The sequence below is a fragment of the Tursiops truncatus genome, chromosome Y (assembly GCF_011762595.2).
Source record: "Tursiops truncatus isolate mTurTru1 chromosome Y, mTurTru1.mat.Y, whole genome shotgun sequence".
Taxonomy (NCBI): domain Eukaryota; kingdom Metazoa; phylum Chordata; class Mammalia; order Artiodactyla; family Delphinidae; genus Tursiops; species Tursiops truncatus.
This window is the reverse complement of record NC_133428.1, coordinates 4,721,921-4,736,691: the sequence shown is the minus strand read 5'-3', so window position 1 is coordinate 4,736,691 and position 14,771 is coordinate 4,721,921. Positions and strand designations below refer to the sequence as shown.

The window sequence follows — 14,771 nt, the reverse complement described above, 5'->3', positions numbered from 1 at the left end:
GTTGCCCCATCTGTGTGGTTGGTGGAATCTGTGGTGGATGTGGAACCGTGAATATGGAGGTCTGACGTTTTTGTAAATTCATAGGAAAATTTTTGACTGGGCCATTGCTGGGCGCCCCTAACTCCCCTGTGTTGTTCGAGGGTCCACTGTATATCTGTTAGGAGACTAAAATTAAGTGATGCAGGCCAAAATGCGGCAATTCCTGGTACAAAGAAATCCCTGGAAACTCGCGGGCCCCATGACTGTTCCTCCTGTATCATGCAGCGTTCTGAGCAGAAGTGAGGTGAAGCCAGCTCTCCTGGCTTATGAATAATTCAATGTTAGGGTGCCCATCCAGCCATTGCAAAAGGGTAGAAGTATAAGTCTATCCTTTTAGGGAGTGTGCTGAAAACAGGAAAAGGCAGTGTTTTCTCTGGTCATGTATTAATCTCCTACCTGCATAGGGGTAAGACATTTATCAAGTGGGACCCACCATCTATTGTTTCTTTTAGCAGTTTTTTTGTTTTTATTTTTATTGCAGTACAGTTGACTTACAATGTGATGTTAGTTTCAGGTGTACAGCAAAGTGAATCAGCCGTACATATACATATATATCTGCTCTTTTTTAGGTTCTATTTCCCATATATGCCACGACAGAATATTGAGTAGAGTTCCCTGTGGTATACAGTAGGTTCTATTATCTATTAAAATAGTTATCTATTTTAACTATAGTTAACTATTATCTGTAGTTAACTATTAAAATAGTTTTAAATAGTTTTAACTATAGTTAACTAATATCTATAGTTAACTATTAAAATAGTTATCTATACATAGTAGTGTGTTTATCTTAATCCCAATCTCCCAATTTATCCCCCCCCCTTACCCCCTGGTAACCATGAGTTTGTTTTCTACATCCGTGACTCTACTTCTGTTTTATAAGTAAGTTCATTTGTACCCTTATTTTTTAAGATTCCACCTATAAGCGATATCATAGGATACTTGTCTCTCTGTGTCTGACTTACTTCACTCAGTATGACAATCTCCAGGTCCATCCATGTTTCTGCAAATGGCATTATTTTGTTCTTTGTTTTTACGGCTGAGTAATATTCCATTGTATATATGTACCACATCTTCTATATCCATTCATCTGTTGATGGACATTTAGGTTGCTTCCATGTCTTCGCTATTGTAAATAGTGCTGCAGTGAACATTGGGGTGCACGTATCTTTTCGAAATTAGCATTTTATCCCCACCATCTATTAAGCACAGTTGATACTTAAGCAAAATGATGGATATTGGTTCCTTAATAGAACTTTACATATGATGGTATGGGATTTACTGTGAATGTATTTACTTCCTCACAAAGGAGGAAAATGGCAAGACGTCCAGGTTATGCCAAAAAGGGGCTCACTCAAATGCCAACATCACTGCTTCCTGATCTCTTTCTTCATTTCCCTGTTGGAAAGTCAGACCTGAATTTTAGAGCACCATGTTGTAATAAGGGGTCTCCAAGATCCTTCATCTGAAAGGTGAGGATAAAATATTTGTCCCACAAGTCTCTTTGGGTGACCATGGCTAGAAAGTGGTTGGCTGCATGTGAGATAGCTATAGAAACTATGAAGTGCTATGAAATATAAGCGTCCTGCATTTACCCCCAAAGGTCTTCCCCTGCCTCCTAATACGGTTTGGATTCCGTGATACATGATCCTTGCTTTTTCCCCCCCGTACTGGCTTATCCCTCTGCTTTCTAGCTTACCAGTTAGCAAGCCCCAATCCTGCTTGGACTAGCTTTTCCTAACCCCGACCTGAGGGTGCTGGAGAAAAACACTCAACATATCAAATGATCTAACTTTAAATTACGATAGCTACTCTCACAGGAAACAGCAGTCATTCCCCAAAGTTCTCTTCTCTTAGTTAATTCGTTCTGCCAAGACTGCATTTTCATTTCTCCTTTCTGATCAAATCTCCAACACCTTCTCACAGTGAGCCGATGAACTTGCCTTTTTTTTTTTTTGGCCTTGCTGCTGCACGGCATACAGGATCTTAGTTCCCCGGCCAGGGATTAAACTCGCACCCCCTGCAGTGAAAGCGTGGGGTCCTAACCACTGGACCACCAGGGAAGTCCCTGAACTTGCTTTTCATTTTCCTGAAAAATGGAAAGGTTTTCAAGTGAACGTGTCCATGGTATTATATCTATATAGATCCGGCTTGAGGAAAGTGTTAATGGAGTGGCTCAGTCATAGGTTTTACTCAGTCCTTACTTGTCTCTGTAGCCATGACGATGAAGCTCGGTCAGACTTGGAGAATGAGACCAATCGAATGTTCACAGAGTGACCGGGTCACCACGTCTTTCTGTACACCCAAGGCTGTGGGTTAGAGGAAGCAGACAGACAACGTGACTTGATGTAAACATGAAGATGGACGATTTGTATCTGCAGCCATGTTTGGGCTCAGCCTCATGGCAGGTCGTCCATCAGTCTGCACCTGTGTGACTAGCCTCTTTTTAGGACTCTAGACCCTCAGGACCCAAGGCCGGATGCTCTTAGTGGACATCTTGCTACATGTCTCAGTAGTTCAGAGCAGGAGAGAAAAGTATGTCCTGTGTGACCATAGTAGAGAAAAGGAGGGAGGACTTTGCAGACTGTGTGTGATTTGTCTAGTCTCTGTCTGTGGATATCTTTTCTCTACTCTTCTTCTCGAAACTCACCCCCTCCCTTGGGATACTAGGTGGTTTTTCTTTTTTAAAAAAATTTTTATTGGAGTATAGTTGCTTTACAATGTTGTGTTAGTTTCAGGTGTACAGCAAAGTGAATCAGTTATACATATATCCATTCTTTTTTAGATTATTTTCCCATATAAGCCATTACAGAATATTGAGTAGAGTTCCCTGTGCTATACAGTAGGTCCTTATAAGTTTTCTATTTTATATATTATGTCTATGTGTCAATCCAGTCTTCCAATTTACCCATCCTCCCCTTACAACCAAAGCAATCTCAAGAAAGAAAAACAGAGCTGGAGGAATCAGGCTCCCTGACTTCAGACTATACTACAAAGCTACAGGAATCAAGACAGTATTGTACTGGCACAAAAACAGTAGTATAGATCAATGGAACAGGATAGAGAGCCCAGAAATAAACACAAGCACCTGTGCTCACCTAATCTACGACAAGGAGGCAAGAATATACAATGGAGAAAAGACAGCCTCTTCAATAAGTGGTGCTGGGAAAACTGGACAGCTACATGTAAAAGAATGAAATTAGAACACTCCCTAACACCATACACAAAAATAAACTCAAAATGGATTAAAGACCTAAATGTAAAGCCGGACACAATAAAACGCTTAGAGGGAAACATAAGCAGAACACTCTGACATAAATCACAGCAAGATCTTTTTCGATCCACCTCCTAGGACACTAGGTTTTATCTTCTCTCAACTACACAAGGGCAATGCTCCGTGGATACACTGTCCTCTGCTTCTCAACTGATGATCTGTTTCCTCAAGAGCATCATTCCATCAACATAGAACGTGCTGCAATATATACCACTTTAAAAAAAATTGGGACCCTGCAAAGCTTACCCCCATCCCTCAGTACTGCCAAAGAGCTCTGCTCAGCTGTACCCACCCTATCAAGTTCATCTCCTGAACTTCTTTGTGAATCTACTCCAATAAGATTTCCCTTCTTTTATTCATTTTATTTATTTATTTATTTATTTATTAAACATCTTTTTTGGAGTATGATTGCTTTACAATGGTGTGTTCGTTTCTGCTTTATAACAAAGTGAATCAGTTATACATATAAAAATACGGAACGCTTCACGAATGTGCGTGTCATCCTTGCGCAGGGGCCGTGCTCATCTTCTCTGTATTGTTCCAATTTTGGTATATGTGCTGCCGAAGCGAGCACAGACGTTCCTTCTTAAAGGAGGGACCACTCCACCAAGAACACGTTTATCCAGGTTCCTACTGTTTCTGCTGACAAGTACAGTGGTTATTTTTTGCCCCCATTGTGGCTGGTGTATCAGCTCTATTCGAAGTAGTTGACCATTTTCTCTGCATGGCCCCCAAGATGTTGCTATTATTTTGGACGTCCTCTGGACTCGTTTTCCAGCACTTCTGGCAATCCTTCTGCTTTCCCCAAACTCTAAAATTTGGATGGTTTCTGGGCTCATTCATAGGATGAACTCATCGTTTCATACATTCACTTCATATTTAATAGCATGCTGTTCTACAGTTTGAATACCTTTTAATCCCTGGTAACTCCCAAGTTTCTATCCAGCCTCAGTTCATTCTTTGCTTGTCCTAGACCTTTAGAAAAGTCTAAACTTACATATCCTATTGCCAGTTTGGCAAACCTTACACACCCTACAGGCATCTCCAGTTCCGCATGTTAAAAAATGAATTCTTGGGCTTCCCTGGTGGCGCAGTGGTTGAGAGTCCACCTGCCGATGCAGGGGACACGGGTCCATGTCCCGGCCCGGGAAGATCCCACATGCCGCGGAGCGGCTGGGCCCGTGAGCCATGGCCCCTGGGCCTGCGTGTCCGGAGCCTGTGCTCCACAATGGGAGAGGCTACAACAGTGAGAGGCCCGCGTACCAAAACAAAAACAACAACAACAAAAAAAAACCTCACAAACAAAAAAATGAATTCTTAAGTCCTTCCTTTATTCTCAGTTCTGGTCCATCCATGGTATTTCTCATATACACATGAAAATTATCCTGCTGGGCTAACAGTTGCTGAGACCAAAAATCTTAAAGTATTTCTTCTGCTCTTTTAATATATAATGCACATTCAGTTGATCAACGTATTCTATTTGTTCTCCTTTCAAAATGTGTCTGGAATCTTAAACATTTCCAACTACCACACTTTTATCCTTTTATTCCATACCCCAATTATAGTTCACATTACCAACTGTAATATTCTCATTTCTGGTGTTTTTCTTTCATCCTTGTCACTCTTTTAAATTTTGTTTTTTTTAGTTTACATTGGAGAAAGGTGATTAACAATGTTGTCTAGTTTCAGGTGTACAGCAAAGTGATTCAGTTATACATATACAAGTATCTGTTCTTTTTCAGATTCTTGTCCCATGTGGGTTATCACAGAATAGTGAGCAGACTTCCCTGTGTTCTACAGTAGGTCCTCGTTGGTTATATGTCTTAAACATAGTAGTGTGTATATGTTGATCCCAAACTCCCAGTCTGTCCCTTCACAACCCCCCCTTTCCCCCTTGGTAACCATAAGCTTGTTTTCGAAGTCTGTGAGTCTGTTTTGTAAATAAGTTCATTTTTATCATTTTTAAAAAGATTCCACATGTAAGTGATATCATATGATATTTGTCTTTCTCTTTCTGACTGACTTCACTTAGTATGATCATCTCTAGGTCCATCCATGTGGCTGCAAATGGCATGATTTCATTCTTTTTCATGGCTGCGTAGTATTCCATTGTATACATGGACCACATCTTCTCTATCCATTTCTCTGTTGATGGACACTTAGTCTGTGGATGGACTAGTCAGGGCAAGCCTGTCTTGTTCTCGAAACCGTGCAATGACTCGTGTCCCATTCACGGTGAAATCAAGTCCTCAGAAGTCCTACAAGAACTTGGTCCACCTCTGAGCTCATTGCTCCCCATGTCTCACCAGCCGTCCTTTCTGGGCTCCCTCCGCATTCTCACGTGCTTCTCTGTAGCTCATAGAACGTCACTATCACACGCAGACCTCAGGAAGTTCGTCTTTGATGGCTCTGTTCCTTTTCCCTTCCACAAGCACGACTTGCTTCTTCACTCCCTTTGCAATGTAACACTTTCAGAGACGCCTCCCCTGACCGCTCTGCACCAAAGACTTCCCTCCGTAACTCTCTACTCCCAATACTTTTTTTTTTTTTGGTCTGCACCACGGGGCATGCGGGATCTTAGTTCCCCAGCCAGGGATCCAACCCTCGCCCCCTGCAGTGGAAGCGTGGAGTCTTAACCCCTGAACCACCAGGGAAGTCCCTCCTCTCCCAGTATTTTTGTATTACTAGAAAGAGCATAAAGAGATTCAGATGAAGCAACTACAAGGTACATTCTTTAGAACATACTTCGATGGAAATGTTATCTGTTATTTTCATTATGAGGGCCCCTTTCATAGAATCTGCATATGTTAGGATTCACAAAATGACCCTCAGGCTTGTAACTTACACCACAATGCATTATTCCTCAGTTTGGGGAATAAAATGCAATTTTCAAAATGCTGTGTTTTTGGTGGCTTCGGCAGTTTTTTTTTGTTTTTTGTTTTGCGGTACGCGGGCCTCTCACCGTTGTGGCCTCTCCCATTGCGGAGCACAGACTCCGGACGCGCAGGCTCAGCGGCCATGGCTCACGGGCCCAGCCGCTCCGCGGCATGTGGGATCTTCCCGGACCGGGGCACGAACCCGTGTCCCCTGCATCGGCAGGCGGACTCTCAACCCCTGCGCCACCACGGAAGCCCTGGCAGTTTTAATTTCAGCACATCGTACTGCTTTTGTGTGCCACTTTCCCTAAGCTAAGACCTGAAGTTGCGACCCCTGATAAGAAGCACTCCATACTCCTAGCTGGCATTTTTCCTTTCTGGTCCAAGCAGTGTTTTCGATTGAAGGCTAGCATTTAACGTGAACATTTGAGCACAGTGTATGAGCTGAGTTGGAATACTGAGTCCCTGAGTCTTAAAGGAATTGCAAAAAATGCTAATAATACGGCCACATCATAAAGTCTTAAAAGCCCAAGTGTTAGCATTTACAGTATATTCAAAACGCATTCCCGCAATGTAAAATGATAATTTGCCCTTTGTGACTATGGAAACCCTTTCCCTGTTTATTATTTAGTCCTCTTCATGCCAGACCTTCTGGAAAGTACCCACACTTAGCATCTTCAGAAAAAAGGTGGATTTTTTTAAATAAAGATTTTGTATTGTAATGTGTCTTGGAGATGAAAATCACCGAAATGGCAGTAATCTTAGTTTTGTCCCTTTGAGGTTGAGGGTGTTACGTCTTCTCTGCTCCTCTTCGCTGGTCTTTGGTCTCTTACGTTAATGTGAAAAAAAATTTTTGTTCTAAGTTCGGTGTGTTGGAAGAAAAAGAAAACACCATGGAATCTAATATAAATTCTTAATATCCTAAGGTTAGTAATTGTTCAGGTGTTTCTGGATTAAGCTTTCTGAAAAGCTGTGCTGTGGGTTATGAGTGATTGGCTTTGCCCTGTTAAAATTGTAAAGGATAAAGCAGCAAGATTAGGAAAAAACTAAGTGGACATAAATTAGGGCATGTGGTTGGGAACAAGAGGGGGACACACGGAAAAGAAGATGCAAATCAGAAACACATAAAAATGCAGTTGTGGGGGCTTCCCTGGTGGCGCAGTGGTTGAGAGTCCGCCTGCCGATGCAGGGGACGCGGGTTCGTGTCCCGGTCCGGGAGGATCCCACATGCCGCGGAGCGGCTGGGCCCGTGAGCCATGGCCGCTGAGCCTGCGCGTCCGGAGCCTGTGCTCCGCAACGGAAGAGGCCACAACAGTGAGAGGCCCACGTGCCAAAAAAAAAAGGAAGAATCACGCCTGGAATCCCTTTCAGGGACCGATATCCTTCATATAGTTATAATTTCTGCATATTTGATGGACCTACATTTATCGAGGTCAGTGTATCTTAATTTCTTTTTGCAGCATTTATTCCCAGGGCCGTAAGTTTTCATTTCTTCGGTTTCTTCAGGGATATCTTTTTCTTCTCTGCAACCTCCTCTCCTGGTTGAAGGACAGTCTCTTCTTTTTCAGTAAGGATCATCTCAGTGTGTCAGGGAGAGCTCACGTACGGGTTGATCCGACCATGAGCTCTGTAATTCCTGAGCCGTATCGCGGGGGATTTGTCCACCTGGATGTGCTCGTTGACCAGAGAATCTACATCTAAGACCTTAAGTTCAGCGTTACACTTTGTGAGCACGTGCAGTGAAGATTCAGCACTCTTTTTGGGCCACCGACCCTGCATCCAGCCCCACTGGACACACCAACCAACTCCAGCATTGTGCCGACGGAGCGGCACCCATCGCTTCTGTAAGGTGACATCCTTCAGATACTTGGTGGCTTTCGGATACGCCTACCCTTAATGGCCCGGGCAGTTTCATGTGTGTTCTTAAAGTGAACACGAAGTTTTGAACCTCTTGATTTGCGTGATTTTGTAGGGTTTTCCGGGTCAAGTGAATAGCAGCCCATTTTTAGAGGTCACTTCAGGCTGCTTACCGGAAAAAAAGAGATCATAATTTCTTAAACTCTTCTTGAACTTCTGTGCAAGGGAGAGTGGACAACGTGAAAGCCAGGACGAGAGGAGGTGGACACACTGGTGACTATGATGGGGTGCTCGTTTTAAAGGTTCCGAGAAGCAAAGCATTTGGGTGAATGTCCCAGTTCAGCAACCAGAGTTCGGAAAGAGATGACAAGGGCTTATCAACAGGCTACCCGAGGGGTACTTGCGAGGGGAGAAGCCTACGTCCATTTTCAGAAGGTACTAGCACAGGTTGGGAGACAGAAGACCAGTGTGTCTGAATCAGGGGGTTCCGTAAATACTGCTCAGGTTGGCTCTCGTAATCGGTATCCCTGTATCGTCAACAGATTTTGTCCCTCAGATGCCAATGAGTCTTGGAAGACATGGACTCAAGTTCACCATATCTATCCCATTCCTGTTGTCATTGACACGGTCTTCCTTTGGTGGGTTTTCATGTGTGTTTTGGGGGAAGGGGGAGAAATATTGTGGTACTTCTTAGCATCCGTAGTTGCACGTGCCATTTCCTGGTAATGAATTGCTTTATATCTATAGCTATCTCTATATCCATAATCATATCTGCATCTAAATCTATACGGATATCTATCCACAGCTGCCGTCTGTATCTGTATATCTGTGTTAACGTATGTTCTATTGGTGGAGTCGTTTCTCTGGAGAAGCCTGAAAATACAGTCTTGTGCCTCATAGATGGTCGTTGAAGGTGTTTGGGGGTGGGCTGAAAACGAATGGTTTCCCTGACCACTTAGCAGTTAGAAGAAGGATCAGATATTTAAAGACAGCAAACAACTAAGAAAAGGAAGTCGTTGAGACAGATATTGTATGTTTTAAAAAGGGGGAAAAAAATGGGAAGGAAATCCCAAAAAGAGGGGATATAGGTATACGCAGAGCTGATTCACTTTGCTGTACAGCAGAAACTCACACACCATTGTAAAGCAACTCTATTCCAATAAAAATTAATTTAAAGAAACAAACAAATTAAAAGGGGGGAGAAAGAGGCAACAGCCTCAGGATATGTCAGTCTTTTCGCTGACAGTCGCTCTCTTCTGATATGTTCCAGCTCTTCTTGTGTTTTCATACCTAGGGTGGTGTGAGATTTGAAAGATGAGCGTCTCTTTTTTTTGTTTTCCCCAAATGCCAACTTGAAGATGTCTGAGATTTCCTTGTGACCTCATTAGTCTCTCATTCCTATTGGAGCAAGTCTTGCCTGTTTGCAGACCATCAAACTGGAAACGCGCAGATCTGTGTGTGTGTGTGCTGTCCTGTAGAAAGATTCAGGGTCCTGATGGTTCCCTGGCCACATCAATGTCCGGGCAGTGGACACCTGTCATAAACTAGAGTCTTGCCTGTGGCCAGGCCTGAGGCACAAACGTCTTTATGAGCAATAAACCCTCCACAAGGAAGTCACCCTTTTTATCCCATGACAAAACATGACATGCCCACGGCTTGGTAAATGCATTTTTCTGCACGACGTCTGTCATTTTTAGAAAGACTTGTAACACTGCTTTTTTCATCAGCCTGCTTGTAGAGTTGAAATCAAGGGCTGGGTGTAATTATCTACATGTCTGAGGTTAAAAGTGGATGGGATTTAATCACTTAAAAAAGATGTCCATCGACCCAACCTTGGGGTTATCCTAATAACGTCCTGGTTCCCAGTCTGTCTGTATTTTACTCTGAACCATTACGTGCCTTCCCCTTGCCACCTGTGACCCACACCTCACGCTGGGAGCAGAAGCAGTTTCTCTGCTTGCAAATGCAACCTGTCCAAACTACCGCCTGCAGGTACTAATCCCACCACCAGCCGTCTACATGGGTCTGGGCCATTACTGAATCTTCTATACCTCAGTTTTCTCACCTGTAAAATGCTCATGTATGCAGTAGATGAGGATTTGGGGAACAATACATGAAAATTATTTAGCACATGGGACTCCACAGACATTAAGTGATACAACCCCTGGCTGAGAAGAACGCCAAATATGGAGAAGAGTGAAGACAGGTGCACGTGATTTTCAAAGCATGGAAACGCTCACTTACTTGGGTAGAGCCACGATGCAGCAGTAAATCTTTGATTTCTGAGGCCACCAGAGTTTCTTTCTTTTTTTTTTTTAATTTTAAAACTTCTGTTCCAGGTTTATTAAGATATTTGACATATACCATTGCATTAGTTTAGGGGGTACAACAAAACGAATTTGGTTGATGTATACATTGAGAAATCAGCACGATATGTTTAGTTAACATCCAGAGTTTCAAAATAATGTAAAATGAAGATATTTTATATTATGAGAAATATGTTATTTACAATATGATTTATGATTTCGCTAATACTACATTTATATGCATTGTATTGCATTATATATGCAAGATATATATATTATATATTTATATAACATATCTGTTGTCTATATTATACATACTATTATATTAAATATTATAAATAATTATATTAAATATAATATATGCATAATATGCACAATATTAAATTTTTAATATACCTAATTATGTATAATGCCTTTGTATGGTGACAGACCTTAACTAGGCATCGTGGTAATCATTTTGAAATGTATATAAGTATCCAATCACTGTTTTGTGTATCAGGAACTAACATAGAGTCGTAGGTCAATTACACTTCAAAAACAAACAAACTCATAGAAAAAGAGATCAGATTGGTAGTTACCAGAGGCGGGAGCTGAAGGGACGGGGAATTGGATAACGGTGGTCGAAAGGTACAAACATCCAGTTATAGGATGAATAAGGGGACTTCCCTGGCGGTCCAGTGGGTAAGTCTCCACGCTCCCAATGCAGGGGGTCCGGGTTTGATACCTGGTTGGGGAACTAAGATCTCACATGCCGCAACTAAGAAGTCCGCATGCTGCAACTAAGACCCGGCAAAGCCAAAAAAAAAAAAAAAGAGAGACGAATAAGGAGTAGGGGTGTGTAATGTACAACATGGTGAATATAATCAACGCTGCTGCCTGTTATATAGGAAAGTTGTATAGAGAGTATATCCTAAGAATTCTCATCACAAGAAGAAAAGTTTTCTTATTGCTTTCATTTTGTATGTATACAAGATGCTGGATGTTCACAAAACTTATTGAGGTCATCATTTCAGGATGTATGACCCTCAGAGTTACAGTTTCTTGTTTGCTTTTACTGTTTTTGTGGTCCCTACAACTAAGAGATTTTGGACGTTTGCCCTTCCAAAGAGTTGGTAACAGGACTCTGTTTTCTGTGCATTTACAGTGGTTTATAGGTTATATACACAATTTATGGTGGTTTCTGTGCGTTGATGTATAATTACTCTTATTTATATATCACTGTGCTCCATAATAAACACCTAAGTCCAATTTTGTTTCAAATCACTATAGCCAAAGGCACCGATGCAATTTAATCAGTAATTCTTGAAGGGACTATTTCTCCCTAAGGATATTTCTGTGAGAGAAAGAGAAGCAGGGCTTAAATCACTTGGGCATGAAGGAAAAAGCCAAACAGGACATTTCTTCTGTGCCAGAGTCCCCTGACTTAATACTAAAGACGCCTGGCACCTACCTCCTGCCCGATTCAATCAAAGGATAGTGTATGGTACCGTAAGCCACGTTGTTTTTATTGGCATGCTGGTTCTTTGGCATTCCTTGCAAAGTGTGCTTCCCAGTTTGAGAGACTGGGATGTCTTCTGGCAGTAAGCGTTTCCTGTCTCCCCTGTCCTGCATAATCGGGCAGAGAGAACTGCTGGTGTCAGGTGAGGGGGAGAATGTCCTAGGAGAACTTGTCCTAGGGACAAGATGCACAGAAAGACAGGTTTCCGGAACGTTGAAGGCTGCTGGGGATGCAGCGGAGAGTCAGAAACTGAAGAAGCCTCTGATAAGACCTCCTGTGACCCTAGGATACTGGGAACCTAAAAGAAATCCCGTTGCAAATATTTTTTTTTTTTAAATAGGTGTTTTCAGACTCTGCGATATTAAAAGGTGATCATCCCTTCTCTCTTTGCAAATTGCATCAAGATTGTGTGTCCAACCCGCTGGGAATGTGAATTCACTAGATTCAGAGAATTAGGCTTCCCTACCATTATCTGTCATTGCCTGGAGGGCACCCCATCTCTGCCTAAGTATAGTCAAGAGACAATAGGACACATCTGTAAAATGCAGAGTGGGCGAGATAATGTTTAGTAGTTTTTTGTTGTTGTTGTTGTTGTTTTGCGGTACGCGGGCCTCTCACTGTTGTGGCCTCTCCCGTTGCGGAGCACAGGCTCCGGACGCGCAGGCTCAGCGGCCATGGCTCACGGGCCCAGCCGCTCCGCGGCATGTGGGATCTTCCCGGACCGGGGCACGAACCCGCGTCCGCTGCGTCGGCAGGCGGACTCTCAACCACTGCGCCACCCAGGGAAGCCCTACTAGCTTTTTATAAAAGCATTTGTGGTCAGAAAATTAAAGTACTGTGTCCGTTTCTTCTTAAATGTCTAATTTTTCTCTTTCCCTGTGGTCTGTAAGGTGAGGCAAGTCTCCCTTCTTGGTTAAACATTATTTCTGGTTAAAACTTCACTGAATATTATTTTCTCAGATTAAAAGAAAAGAATAGTACACAGGTGTGTATGAATACTTACTATATATGTTACATATAATATTTAGATGTGTCTATAAATATGTATATATCCATAGCCAGAGCAACGTTAACAGATTGAAGGATGGAAAACTGTGTCCTTACATCGATGAAAATCAAAACATGGTTAAAACACACCGTAGCCAAACTTTGCATTTTAAAAAATAATTTACTATTTGCTTTCTGCATTTTCATTCTTATTCATGTCCTCTCATTAGATGAATGCTTCCTAGAGAGGGGGCCAGTTGCAAAAGTTTTGAGAAACAGAAAAATGAACACGCTAAAACCTTACTTTCCATGAGCTAGCATTTTTGTGTCTGAGATTTTTAAAATATTTGTTCTTCAGCTCCCTTACACATTAATACATTTTTAAGCTATAAAGGGTTGAAACCGCAGAACTTATTTTGAAAAATCAGTCAAATATCTGCTTACAGTTTATTCTTAGGAGACAAATAACATGCATTTCCAGGATGCATTTTCTCCAAAGAAGAAAGAAAAGCAAGCTTGTGTTGGGTTTTAAGAGTAGCATCCCTTTGAGAGATGCACTTCCTAAAAAATATTTTCAGCAAATTAAGGAAAATGGGAAGAGTTTTTGTTTCTTTGACATTTCTTGAACACCTCTACAATCAGTTTACTTTATAAAATCACTTGCTTTGTAAATAGTAAAATGTAAAGGTATTTGCCGGTTGTGGAGTTTAGCGTTTACTATTCTATGATGAACTTAACGAGTGAACCAGTTAAGTGTTTCTAGAGAGAGATTTTAACTCACGTGGGTTCACGAGGTCCATAGATCATGCAGTGCTGTTGCTGTAAATTTTCTTTAGATCTGTAGTTCGCTCATCAAGTCAAGAAAGGTCCACACCTCAAGGAACTCACAAGGAGAAGACCCACACAAAGAATGAGACAGGGAAGCAGGATCACTGTGCTCAACTTGACTTCTGAGTCGTTCTAGCCAGCTTCCGGTTTCCGTCAGTGACCACCTGAAGTTTAAGTGGTGAATTACCCAGCCATAAAAAGAAACAAAATTGAGTTATTTGTAGTGAGGTGGATGGACCTAGAGTCTGTCATACAGAGTGAAGTAAGCCAGAAAGAGAAAAACAAATACTGTATGCTAACACATATGTATGGAATCTAAGGGGAAAAAAAGGTCATGAAGAACCTAGTGGTAAGACAGGAATAAAGACACAGACCTACTAGAGAATGGACTTGAGGATATGGGGCGGGGGAAGGGTAAGCTGTGACAAAGTGAGAGAGTAGCACTGACATATATACACTACCAAACGTAAGGTAGATAGCTAGTGGGAAGCAGCCACGTAGCACAGGGAGATCAGGTCGGTGCTTTGTGACCACCTAGAGGGATGGGACAGGGAGTGTGGGAGGGAGGGAGACGCAAGAGGGAAGAGATATGGGAACATATGTATATGTATAACTGATTCACTTTGTTATAAAGCAGAAACTAACAACAACCAAAAAAAATAAGTGGTGAAAATATTGCCTTGTGTTCCTGGCTCGTTGGTTCCAGGATAATCCGTTTCTGTCCTGTGGCTTCAAAACCTTATTCACTATTTACTTATTTACATTCTGTGCAGTTTTCTCTATTCTATTCAGTAATATACTTCATAAGCTGATTTTAAGTTGTCTAAATATGGACGGTCTTTGGACGCCTTGAAAATAAATGCTGTTCAAAAGAAAGGAGAGAGAGTTGGCCCTTAATTTACCTTTGAAGGACCCTGTGTAAATGTAATTACGGAATTAAGGAGTCTGACCCCAGCAGGCACAGATTCCATCCTCTCTCAGCTCTCAGGCAAGTTCTAGGTCTGTTCTTGCTGAAAAACTGAGGAAGACAACACTTTTCTGTCACTCTCTGTTCTAGATTTCATCGTTATTCGTGCTCTTAAATCTTAAAGCAGCCTTGTGAGGTGGGC

General features: G+C 42.0%; 1 non-coding gene across 1 annotated transcript; it reads right to left on the bottom strand.

Moving 5' to 3' along the window:
• Positions 1-3,777: 3,777 nt before the first annotated feature.
• Positions 3,778-3,884, bottom strand: LOC117310582 (U6 spliceosomal RNA). The gene has a single exon (XR_004524728.1). It is a non-coding gene; the product is annotated as a U6 spliceosomal RNA (small nuclear RNA).
• Between the last annotated feature and the right edge of the window lie 10,887 nt (positions 3,885-14,771).